Here is a 12,223-nt window from a genome sequence, read left to right as displayed (position 1 = left end):
GAGGAGCTGTAGTCAAGGTAACTGTGGGAGTCGGTAGGCTTTTAATGGATATTGGTGGACAGTCTATCACCAGAGATTGAGACAGCGAGGTCAAGGAAGGGAAGGGAAGTGTCAGAGATGGACCACGTGAAAATGATGGAGGGGTGGAGATTGGAAGCAAAATTAATAAATTTTTCCAAGTCCCGACGAGAGCATGAAGCAGCACCGAAGTAATCATCGATGTACCGGAGAAAGAGTTGTGGAAGGGGGCCGGAGTAGGACTGGAATAAGGAATGTTCCACATACCCCATAAAGAGACAGGCATAGCTGGGGCCCATGTGGGTACCCATAGCCACATCTTTTATTTGGAGGAAGTGAGAGGAGTTGAAGGAGAAATTGTTCAGTGTGAGAACAAGTTCAGCCAGACGGAGGAGAGTGGTGGTGGATGGGGATTGTTCGGGCCTCTGTTCGAGGAAGACGCTAAGGGCCCTCAGACCGTCCTGGTGGGGGATGGAGGTGTAGAGGGATTGGATGTCCATGGTGAAGAGGAAGCGGTTGGGGCCAGGGAACTGGAAATTGTTGATGTGACGTAAGGTGTCAGAGGAATCACGGATGTAGGTGGGAAGGGACTGGACAAGGGGAGAGAGAAGGGAGTCAAGATAACGCGAAATAAGTTCTGTGGGGCAGGAGAAAGCTGACACGATCGGTCTACCGGGGCAGTTCTGTTTGTGGATTTTGGGTAGGAGATAGAAGCGGGCCGTCCGAGGTTGGAAGCTGTGGGAGGAAGATCCCCAGAGGAGATGAGGTCAGTGACAGTCCTGGAAACAATGGCTTGATGTTCAGTGGTGGGGTCATTGTCCAGGGAGAGGTAGGAGGAAGTGTCTGCGAGTTGACGCTCAGCCTCCCCGAGGTAGAGGTCAGTGCGCCAGACAACAACAGCACCACCCTTGTCAGCGGGTTTGATGACAATGTCAGGGTTGGACCTGAGAGAATGGAGTGCAGTAAGTTCAGAGAGAGAGAGGTTAGAATGGGTGGGAGGAGCAGAGAAATTGAGACGACTAATGTCGCGCTGACAGTTCTCAATGAAAAGGTCAAGAGAAGGTAAGAATCCAGAGGGAGGGGTCCAGGTGGAGGGAGAATATTGGAGGTGGGTAAAAGGATCCGTTGAACGGGGAGAGGACTCCTGCCTAAAGAAGTGAGCTCGGAGACGAAGACGGCGGAAGAAGAGTTCAGCATCGTGCCGAGCCCAAAATTCATTGAGGTGAGGGCATAAGGGTATGAAACTAAGTCCTTTGCTGAGCACTGAACGTTCAGCATTGGAGAGGGGAAGGTCAGGGGGTATAGTGAATACATGGCTGGGGCTGGGATTGGAAGATGGGGTGGGGATGGAGGGACAGGCAGGGGTGGAGGGTCCTAGATGGGTGTTGGTGTCGATGAGTTATTGGAGCTTGCGTTCCTTAGCACTTGAGAGAAAGAGAAAATGTTTCTTGTTGAGGCATCGGATGAGCCGAAGAATAAAATGAAACTGGGGGCACGCGCAGCTTTGAAAAAGGGTACGGCGGTGCTGCTGGAGGGAGAGGTAGAGTGTGTTCATAAGGCGGCGCATTGCACTGAGTGTGGATTTCCGCCAACTCCAGCATGATGCCACCACCAAACACGTCTTCCCTTCATCCCCCTGTCGGCATTCCGTAGGGATCATTCCCTCCGGGACACCCTGGTCCACTCCTCCATCACCACCTACTCCTCAACCCCCTCCTATGGCACCACCCCATGCCCACACAAAAGATGCAACATCTGCCCCTTCACTTCCTCTCTCCTCACCGTCCAAAGGCCCAAACACTCCTTTCAAGTGAAGCAGTATTTCACTTGCATTTCCCCCAACTTAGTCTACTGCATTCGTTGCTCCCAATGTGGTCTCCTCTACATTGGAGAGACCAAACGTAAACTGGGCGACCGCTTTGCAGAACACCTGTGGTCTATCTGCAAGAATGACCCAAACCTCCCTGTCGCTTGCCATTTTAACACTCCACCCTGCTTTCTTGCCCACATATCTGTCCTTGGCTTGCTGCATTGTTCCAGTGAAGCCCAACGCAAACTAGAGGAACAACACCTCATCTTCCGACTAGGCACTTTACAGCCTTCCGGACTGAATATTGAATTCAACAACTTTAGGTCTTGAGCTCCCTCCTCCATCCCCACCCCCTGTCTGTTTCCCCCTTCCTTTTGTTTTTTTTCCAATAAATTATATAGATTTTTCTTTTCCCACCTATTTCCATTATTTTAAAATATTTTTAAATCTTTTATGCTCCCCCCCACCCCCACTAGAGCTATACCTTGAGTGCCCTACCATCCATTTTTAATTAGCACGTACGTTTAGATAATATCACCAACTTTAACACCAATGTGTTCTTTTGTTCTGTTGTTTGTGACATCTTTTGATGATTTGCTTCTATCACTGCTTGCTTGTCCCTACAACCACACCAACCCCCTCTACTTCTCTCTCTCTTCCCCCCCCACCCCCCCCTCCCCCCCCCCCACACACACACACACACACACACACACACACACACACACACCTTAAACCAGCTTATATCTCAATTCTTTCTTGAGCTCATTCAAGTTCTGTCGAAGGGTCATGAGGACTCGAAACGTCAACTCTTTTCTTCTCCGCCGATGCTGCCAGACCTGCTGAGTTTTTCCAGGTAATTCTGTTTTTGTGCTGAGAATAGAGGAGTCATTTCACATGGTTGTAAGAAAAAGACTGCTACTTTTAAAGGATCTTTGTACATGAACCACAAAATAACTTTGATCTCAACTTTCCATTTAAAAAATACTCTATCCTTTTTTGGTTCAAATTGGATGACCTCACACTTCAACAGTTTTGCCCATTCACTTGATTTATTATACCTCTTGTAATTTTATACTCCTTACTCACTATGCCACCAATTTTTGTATCATTGGCAAAATTGTATATATGACCCTCTACTGTGATACCTAACTTACTAATACTTATAATCAACAGTTGAGATCCTGCCACAGATCTTTGTGGGGCACTTCCCTCCACTTCATATACATGCCCATTATCTCTTTGTTTTCTATCACCTAGCTAATCTCCTAACTAAGTCAATAATTTGCCTTCAATTGCATAAACTTTAATGTCAGTCAACAGTCACTTTAGTGGAACCTTATCAAATGCCTGCAGGAAATTTATATAAATTACATCCGTAGGCATTCCTCTACCACTACTCTAGGTACCTCCTCAAAAAGGTTCAATTAGGTTCATTAAACATGACCCAACATTATAACTCAATATGTCCTTATTATAGATTCTATTAAATTCCTCACCACAGATGATTTAATAGGTGTATAATTTCCCAGTTTTCTTTCTCCTCTTAAATAATGAAGTTACATTTAAAACTTCCCAATCTAAAAGGATTATTCCTGAATCAAGAGTGTTTTGGAAGATTAAGGCTGAAGCATCTGCAATTCCCTTTTAAAACCCTCAGGTGGAAGCTGCCAGGTCCTGAGGATTGTCAGCCTTTAATGCCATTACTTTTTCTAATACTGTTTTCTTACTTGTATTAACTTTAGTGTGTTCCAGTCCTTGATGTATTATTAATCTATCTGGAATGTCAGGCATGTTATCCTGTTCTGTGAAGGCTGACTTCAAATAATTTAAATCTGTAATTTCCTTATTTTCATTTGCATATTACTTGGTCCATGTTACTCTAGACTACCCTGATATCCTTCACAATTTCCTTTTCATGTTATTTTTGGAAGATCTGATATTTTTCTCCTTCCTTTGCTGTTAATCTACAATTTCTTTAATTTTGTTGCTTTGGGTGTGTTGTTGATGATGGTTGTTTCAATTTGGTAAGTGGCGCTATTCTCTCTTCGGGAAATAGGCTTGTTCTATATTCAGCTGTTTTTTTTTGTTTTTTGATGACTCTCACTGTTCATCTGTACTCTTACCCGAAAACTATTATGACCAGTGTGATGCTGTTAGACTCAGTCTTAACCTATTCAAGTTAGTCTTATCAAAATCTAGAATCTTAGCAACATGTTAAGTTTTTTCTTTTGCAGTCTAGTGTTGAGTTTAATCGTGTTATGATTGCTTAATTAACAAACTAATAGGAAGGGAACATTTATCTAATTTTGGCTTATTACTACATCAAATATGGTCTGATCTCTTGGCTCTTGAACACAATGCTCCAGAGCATAATTAAGAAATTTGCTACCTTTCTAACTTAGATGAAAAAAATTGCTCATATTTGTCGTGTCTTAAGCAACTTTTGTTATTGGATAATGGAACAGGAATTTTACCACCCATTATCTGTCATCTACTTTCATAATGATTCTGTACTCATTTCACTTGGGTCCCTTCCTACCAGCAGATAGGTAAACCTTGTATTCTTCAGAATATAACACAGGCTTGAGCATTAATGTGGGTGAACAGATGGGAGCGGTATATGTATCTAAACTGTACATAACAGCAACTACTGAAGATCAGATTAAAGACTTTGCAGTGGATCTTTACACACTGACCCCAGCACATTGACAAATATACCTGCAGCTCAGAAACCTCAAGTCTCCACCTAAAATTTAGTGGACACAGAGGAGAAGAGTGAATGTCCACCACACCCACTGTCCGGAATTCAAGTTATACGATTTCCTCATTAGATTCTGTGAAAGTGACCTGACAGTTTATATTTAGGAGGAGAAGGGATTTTACAATATAGGTCAACCAAAAATTGTGTGCGGATGATGGTGACCAGTTGCATGTTGCACAATCCCACCATTGGGAAGTGGCGTAATCTTAAAGTAAATTGGAAGTTTACTAGCAGCATTGCCATTAATATGGGTCCGACTGGCCCTTTCCCTTAAATTCACCACTACAACAGTGAGAAGTGTTCCTTACTAAGGGATTAAAGTTTCTCACTTTGCTAGTTTCTCATCATTGATAAGAGAAATACAAATCCATGCCTAGGAAGCTCTACCTGGACTTGTGCAGATGGATTGCTGGATGTCATCAATTACCTTTGTGGTGTTGCTGGCCTTGTTCCTAATAATTCAGCAACTGTTACCCAGGCATTCGATTTTCTATTGCCCCACAGGGTGACCATCTCTTATGAAATAAAATGTGGGTGTGCCCGGCGGAGGAAGGGGGCACTGTGCTTGTGAACATATGAGGCAGTAGGAGAGAAGGTGGGGCGGTTACTTGTGACCATAAGGGAGGAGGGGGTGCCGGTGTGACCAGGGTGGGGATGGTGGGTGGGTGGAGAGGACGAGGTTCTGAACATGTGCACAGGGGTGCACCAGCTGGTGCTGGTGAACATAGGAGATGGGATAGCTGCTGGTGCACACAGGAAGGGAGTGTGGTGCTAGGGACCATGGGAGCAGGGGTGGGGTGCTGGTGGCTCCAACTCCTCTCCCCACCACCCCCCTGCCCTCCATCAGTAGCTGTCAGCCACAGTGCACATTCTCACAAAATAAAGAAAGCAAAGGGGAGACTCCCAGGCTTAGTCTCCGATAGTCTGCCTTAGAAATAGGGAACAAAAGGTATCCCTTAAGGAATGCAGGTCAAACATTCAAAATAAGGGACAATCCCTTAAAATTAGTTGGTCACTCTGTCGCCCTATCTTGTCAGAAGGACACTTAATAGCACTTTTTATTCTTTCTTGGAATGTGGGTGTGGCTGACAAGGCCAGCATTTGTTGCTCATCCCTAAATGCCCTTGAACTGAGTGGCTTGCTGGGCCATTTCAGAGGGCATTTCAGAGTCAACCACATTCATGAACCAGATGGATTTTTATAACAATCGATGTTAGTTTCATGGTCATTGTTATTTGAGACTAGCTTTATATTCCAGATTTATAAATTGAGTTCCACCAGCTGCCATGGTGAGATTTGAACCCACGTCCCCAGAGCATTAGCTCAGGCCCCTTGATTACTAGTCCAGTGACATTATCACTACACCACCATCTCCCCTAATTAGATGACTATATTGGCTTTCCAAGACTATATATCCTGAATTGTAGGCCCTCTTGATACAGGAGTTCGTCAGATAAAGTAACAGTCATTGCATTCTAGATCTATGTCATTCTGCTGCTTACACTTTGAATTGATGAATCACTGCAACTTCTATGTCTGATGATCTTTCCATGCAGATCTGTAGTATAGTTGTTCATTCTTCTAACACCTCATTTATTTGTGTTTCCAATTTCTGAAATGGGCATCTCTCTCCTTCCCAGCCATATGGTACAGCTTGTCCAAAATCTTCTAAAAACTGTCCACCTGCCACTTCTACCTACCACTCCCTCTGCTTGGGCATTAAAGCTAGATTGCCTGTGTTGGTTGACCTTGACAATTTGTCCTTGGCTCTTACAAGTGTTATTTCCTCTGTGTCTAGTAAACTTTCTGTGGTGGTGTGAAAGTTTTGCAAATGCCACCACCTGCAAGATCCCCTCCAAGCTACATACCATCCTGACTTGGAAATATATTTCAGTTCATTGATGAAAAGATGGAGATGTTCTTAAGACTTTTTATCTTGCACTCATCAGGGCAAATGCAAGAATGCCAAGTTTCAAACAATTGCAACAATTTACACTACAGGAGAAAAGGGCGCTGATTGGTTGGTAAGTTGACCCTGGCTGAGGTGTTGCCACGCAGAAAGCAACGGGGAACTATAAGCTCCCCAAGCTCTCACGTCATTAAAAAAAGGTGCAAGGGTTGAACAAATTCCAGAGAATGGGTCCCTGCAAATGAATATATGTCACTTCTAGCAAGCATAAATGAACCACATTACAATCTTGACTGATTATCTTAAATTGGTTGCTTTGTAGCTATTTGCACACATAGGATTGTTCAGCAAGTGCTGCCCAATTGCAGAATCCCATCTAACAGAAGTCTGGGGTTTTGCAGACACAATCTATCTGAGTACAGCCTATATTCTACCTATTAAGAACAAGCAAAGGAAACATGCAGTTTGGTTCGATCAGTCAATCGCTGGGACACGCAGCCTACACACCGGCATTAAAATTCATATATGACATAGCTAAATTGCATGGTAGGTAGGAGTGTCTCATTCCTGATGGCAGCATCCTGTTAATGGAAAATACCACTCGCATAGCCCCTACATTATATCAGTGTGAAACAGCTTGCTGAATCAGTTGTCCAAAGTTTTGAGGTCTTAGCCGAAAAGCAAATTTGACCACTGATCTTGACCACCAGTGTGGTCATTGAACTTTTCCTGGCACTGTTACCAAGTCCTCAGGCTCGGACTCTAAGAATTGACCTCTATGGCCACTTACCACCATTCCTTTCAGTGCTTATATCTTGAGGGCTTCCTCACCCCAGTGGAATCATCACCAATCTCCATCATTGCATTGGAGGAGCTGGAAGCCTTTTTTGGCTTGTTGCACTATTTATAGTTGACTCCTCTTCCTTCAAACACTTTCTGGCACAGTTCCAGCAATTCCTTCATGACATGTGAGCATTTCTGGCAAGGCCAACATTTTTGTTGCCCATCCCAAATTCCCTTTAAGAAGGTGGTGAACTATCATCTTGAACGATCACAGTCCATGTGGTGTAGGCACACCCACAGTGCTGTCATGAAGAGAGTTCCAGGATTTTGACCAAATGTCAGTGAACGAAAGGCAATACTGTTCAAGTCAGGTTGTTGCATGGCCTGGAATGAACTTACAGGTGATTGTGTTCCCATGCATTTGCCACCCAGGAGCTGAGTGACCCTGACGAAGAGAAACTGAGCATCAGTGAGCAGGTTATTGCTGAGTAAGTGCTGTTTGAAAGCACTGTCGATGATACTTTCCATCACTTTGACAGTAGACTGGGGCAGTAATTATTTGGATTGGATCTGTCCTGCTTTTTTGTGGACTGGACATGTTTGGTAGATTGTCAGCGTTTAACTACACTGAAACAGCTGAGCTAGGGCTGTGGCTAGTTCTGAGGCACAAGTACCCAGCCAGGATGTTGTCAGGGCCCATAGCCTTTGCAGTATCCAGTGCCTTCTGCTGTTTCTTGATATCATGTGGAATGAATTGAATTGGCAGAAGACTGGCATCTGTGATGCTGAGGACCTCTGGAGGAGGCCGGGATGGATCATCCGCTTGGCGCTTCTGGCTGAAGATGTTTGCAAATGCTTCAGCCTTGTCTTTTGCCCTGCTGCGCTGGGCTCCTGTTTCATTGAGAATGGGGATGTTTGTGGAACATCATACTCCGGTTAGGCGTTTAATTCTCCACCACCATTTACTACTGGATGTGGCAGGACTGCAGTGTTTTGATCTAATCCGTTGGTTGTGGGATCACGTTATCCTAAATTGCATGCTGCTTCCAATGTTTAGTAACCATGTAGTCCTCTTTTATAGTTTCATCAGGTTGGCATCTAATTTTAGGGTGCCTGGTGCTGCTCCATGCTGTCCTTCACTCTTCATTGAACCAAGGTTAGTCGCCTGGCTTGATGATGGTAATGTGAGGGATATGTCAGGCCATGAGGTTACAAATAAAATTCTGCTGCTGCTGATGGCCCACAGAACCTCATGGATGCTCTGTTTTGAGCTGCTAGATCCTGTTCTAAGTCTATCCCATTTGGCGCAATGGCAGTACTACGCAACAGGATGGGAAGTGTCCTCAGTTCAATACTGGACTCTGTCTCCACAAGGACTGTGCAGTGGTCACTCCTGCCAATATTTCCATCGACTGATGCATCAATGACAGGTAGATTGGTGAAGGTGAGGCCAAGCATGTTTCTCCCATTTGTTGATACTCATGCCTTCTACTGCAGGCCCAGCCTGGCAGCTATGTCCTTCAGGACTCGGTCAGCTCCTGAGACTACCTAGCCTCTCTTGATGGGAAACATTAAAGACCCACACCCAGAGTACATTCTGTGCCCTTTGGTGCAGTCAATACTTCTTTCAAGTGGCATTCAACACAGGGCAACACTGATTCATCAGCTGAGGTAGGTGGTAATCAGTATGAGATTTTCTTGCCCATGTTTGACATGATGCCATGAGATTTTATGCTGTAGCCTGCATTGAGGACTCTCAGGAAAACTCTCACCTGACTATATACCACCGTAACACCACCTCTGGTGGGTCTGTCCTGCTGGTGAAACAGGACATACCCAGGGATGGTGATGGAGGAGTCTGGGACATTGGCTATGAGCATGATTCCCTGATTATGACAATATAAGGTTGTTGTTTGACTAGTCTGTTGAAGAGCTGGCCCAATTTTGACCCAGGTCTACACATGTTGCATGTAACTTTGAAGAAATGTTGATCAAAATTCATGCTCACATCTTCACCCTCAGTTACAGCTTGCATTTATTATTGCCTTAAATGTAGTAAAATGTCTTGAGATGCTTTACAGGGCATTGTCAAACAAACTATGACATTGAGCCACATAAGAAGGTATTGGGGAAGGTGACCAAAGCCTTGGTCAGAGGTTGGTATAAAGGGATGTTTTAAGGAGGAAAGTGAGATAGAGAGACAGAGGTGTGTATGGAGGTATTCCAGAGTTCAGGGCTTATACTGCTGAAGGCATGGCCACCAATGGTAAAGAAATTAAAATCATGGATCCTGAAGAAGCCAAAATTGGAAGAGCACAGATATCGGCAGGTTGTAGAGCTGGAAGAGGTTAGAGATGGGGATGGGGGTAAGTCATGGAGGAATTTGAAAACAAAGATGAGAATTTTAAAATCGAGGTATTGTTCAACTGGGAGTTGATATAAGTCAGAAGGCACAGAGGTAATGAGTGAATGCAGCTTGGTGCAAGTTGGAACACTGACAACAGAGTTTGGATGTGTTTAAGTTTACAGTGGAAGATGGGAGCCTGGACAGGCATGTGTTAGAATAGTCAAGTCTAGAAGTAAGAGGCATGAATATATGTTTCAGCAACAGTTAAGCTAAGGCAGGGACAGAGTCAAATGATTCCGAGCTGGAGGCAGTCAGTTTTATTGATGCTGTGATATGTACATAAGAACATAAGAAATAGAAGCAGGAGTAGACCATTCAGCCCCCTTGAGCCTGCTACGCCATTCAGTAAGATCACGGCTGATCATCATGTGTCTCACTTTCCACATTCCCATCTAACCCCAATAACCTTTGATTCCCTTGCCTAACAAGAATCTATTTACAATCAAAACAAAAATACCTGGAAAAACTCAGCAGGTCTCACAGCATCTGCGGAGAGGGATACAATTGACATTTCGAGTCCGTATGACCCTTCATCAGAACTAAAAAATATAGAAGCGAGATGAAATATAAGCTGGTAGAGGGGGGACTGGTAGAGCTCGATAGGGGGAGGCCAAGAAGAGACTGTCAAAGATGTCATAGACATAGACAAAAGGGTGTTGACGGTGGTGATATTATCTAAAGGATGTGCTAATGGGGACATTAAGGGTAGCAAGTAGGACAAGCTAGTGGCAGATGGCCTAGTGAGGGTGGGGTTGGGGGAAGGGTTTGAAATGGGCTTAAAGGTGGAGGTGAAACAATAGATCGAAATAAATTTAAAAATAGGTGGGAAAAGAAAAATATATTTGTAAAAAAATTATAAATTATTGGAAAAAGGGGGATCGGAAAGCAGGTGGGGATGGAGGAGAGAGTTCACGATCTGAAATTGTTGAACTCAATATTAAGTCCAGAAGGCTGTAAAGTGCCTAGTCAGAAGATGAGGTGCTGTTTCTCAAGTTTGCGCTGAGCTTCACTGGAACAATGCAGCAAGTCAAGGTGTCACAGAAATGGGAAACGTGCCTGCCATTTTGAAATAACCAATTAACAAGCTATAGAGCTTGTTAAAGAGCCAATTATATGCAATTTTTCATTGAGAGCAGGATGGTGTGTTGAAATGGCAAGCGACAGGGAGATCTGGGTCATGCTTGCGGACAGACCGAAGGTGCATCTATCTACCTCTGACTTAAAAATATTCAATGACCTCACCTCCACTGCCTTCTGGAGCAGAGAATTACAAAGTCGTACAGCCCTCAGAGAAAAAATTTTCCTCATCTCTGTTCTAAAAAGGCGACCCCTAATTTTAAAACAGCGCCCCCTAGTTCTGGACTAACCCACAAGAGGAAACATCCTTTTGATGTCCACCTTGTCAAGGCTGTTCAGGATCTTGTATACTTCAATCAAATCACCCCTCACTCTTCTAAACTCAAGTGGAAACAAGCCCAGTCTGTTCAACCTTTCCTCATAAGATGACCCACTCATTCCAGGTATGAATTTAGTAAATCTCCTTTGAACCACCTCCAATGCATTTACATCCTTCCTTAAATAAGGAGACCAAAACTGCACACAGTATTTGAGGTGTGGTCTCACCAATGCCTTGTACAACCGAAGCATAACATTCTTACTTTTATGTTCAATCCCTCTCGTAATAAAGGATAGCATTCCATTAGCTGCCTTAATTACTTGCTATACCTGCATACTAACTTTTTATGACTCGTACCAGAACACCTAGGTCCCTCTGTAACTCAGAATTGTGTAGCTGTTCTCCATTTAAGTAATACTCTGCTTTTTTGTTGTTCCTGCCAAAGTGAACAACTTCACACCTTCCCACCTTAAACTCCATTGCCAGATCTTTGCCCATTCACTCAACCTATCTATATCCATCTGCAACCTCCTCATGTCCTCTTCACAACATACTTTCTTACCTATCTTTGTGTCGTCTGCAAATTCAGCTCCAAATGTGCTCGAAAGCTCATCTTTGGGTCAAATATGACATCAAGAATACAAACAATCTGATTCAACCTTAAACTCTGTTGCCAGGGAGAGGAAAGAAGTCATACAGACTCGAAACGTTAACTCTGTCTTTCTCTCTGCTGGTGCTGTCAGACCTGCTGAGTTTTTTCAGCAATTTTTGTTTTTGTTGTGAGAGGAAAGAAGTCAATGGCTAGAATTTGTAGTGGTGACCAAAGACAATGGCTTTGGCCTTCCCAATATTTTGTAGGAGGAAACTTCTGCTCATCCAGTACTTAATGTCAGACAAGCAGTTAAGACAATTTAGAGATAGTGGAAAGGCCGACAGCGGTGGTGATGAGGTCAAGCTGGGTGGTGTTAGTGTACATGTTTTCAGATGTTGCCAAGGAACAGCGTGTAGATGAGAAATAGGATATAGGGTCAAGGATAGATCCTTGGGGAGACTTCAGTGATAACTGTACTGGAGTGTGAAGAGAAGCCTTTGTAGATGAATCTCTGGTTCTGACTGGATAGATAAGAATGGAACTAAGG

The sequence above is a fragment of the Carcharodon carcharias genome, chromosome 2 (assembly GCF_017639515.1).
Source record: "Carcharodon carcharias isolate sCarCar2 chromosome 2, sCarCar2.pri, whole genome shotgun sequence".
NCBI lineage: Eukaryota > Metazoa > Chordata > Chondrichthyes > Lamniformes > Lamnidae > Carcharodon > Carcharodon carcharias.
Note: the sequence above shows the minus strand (reverse complement) of the source record.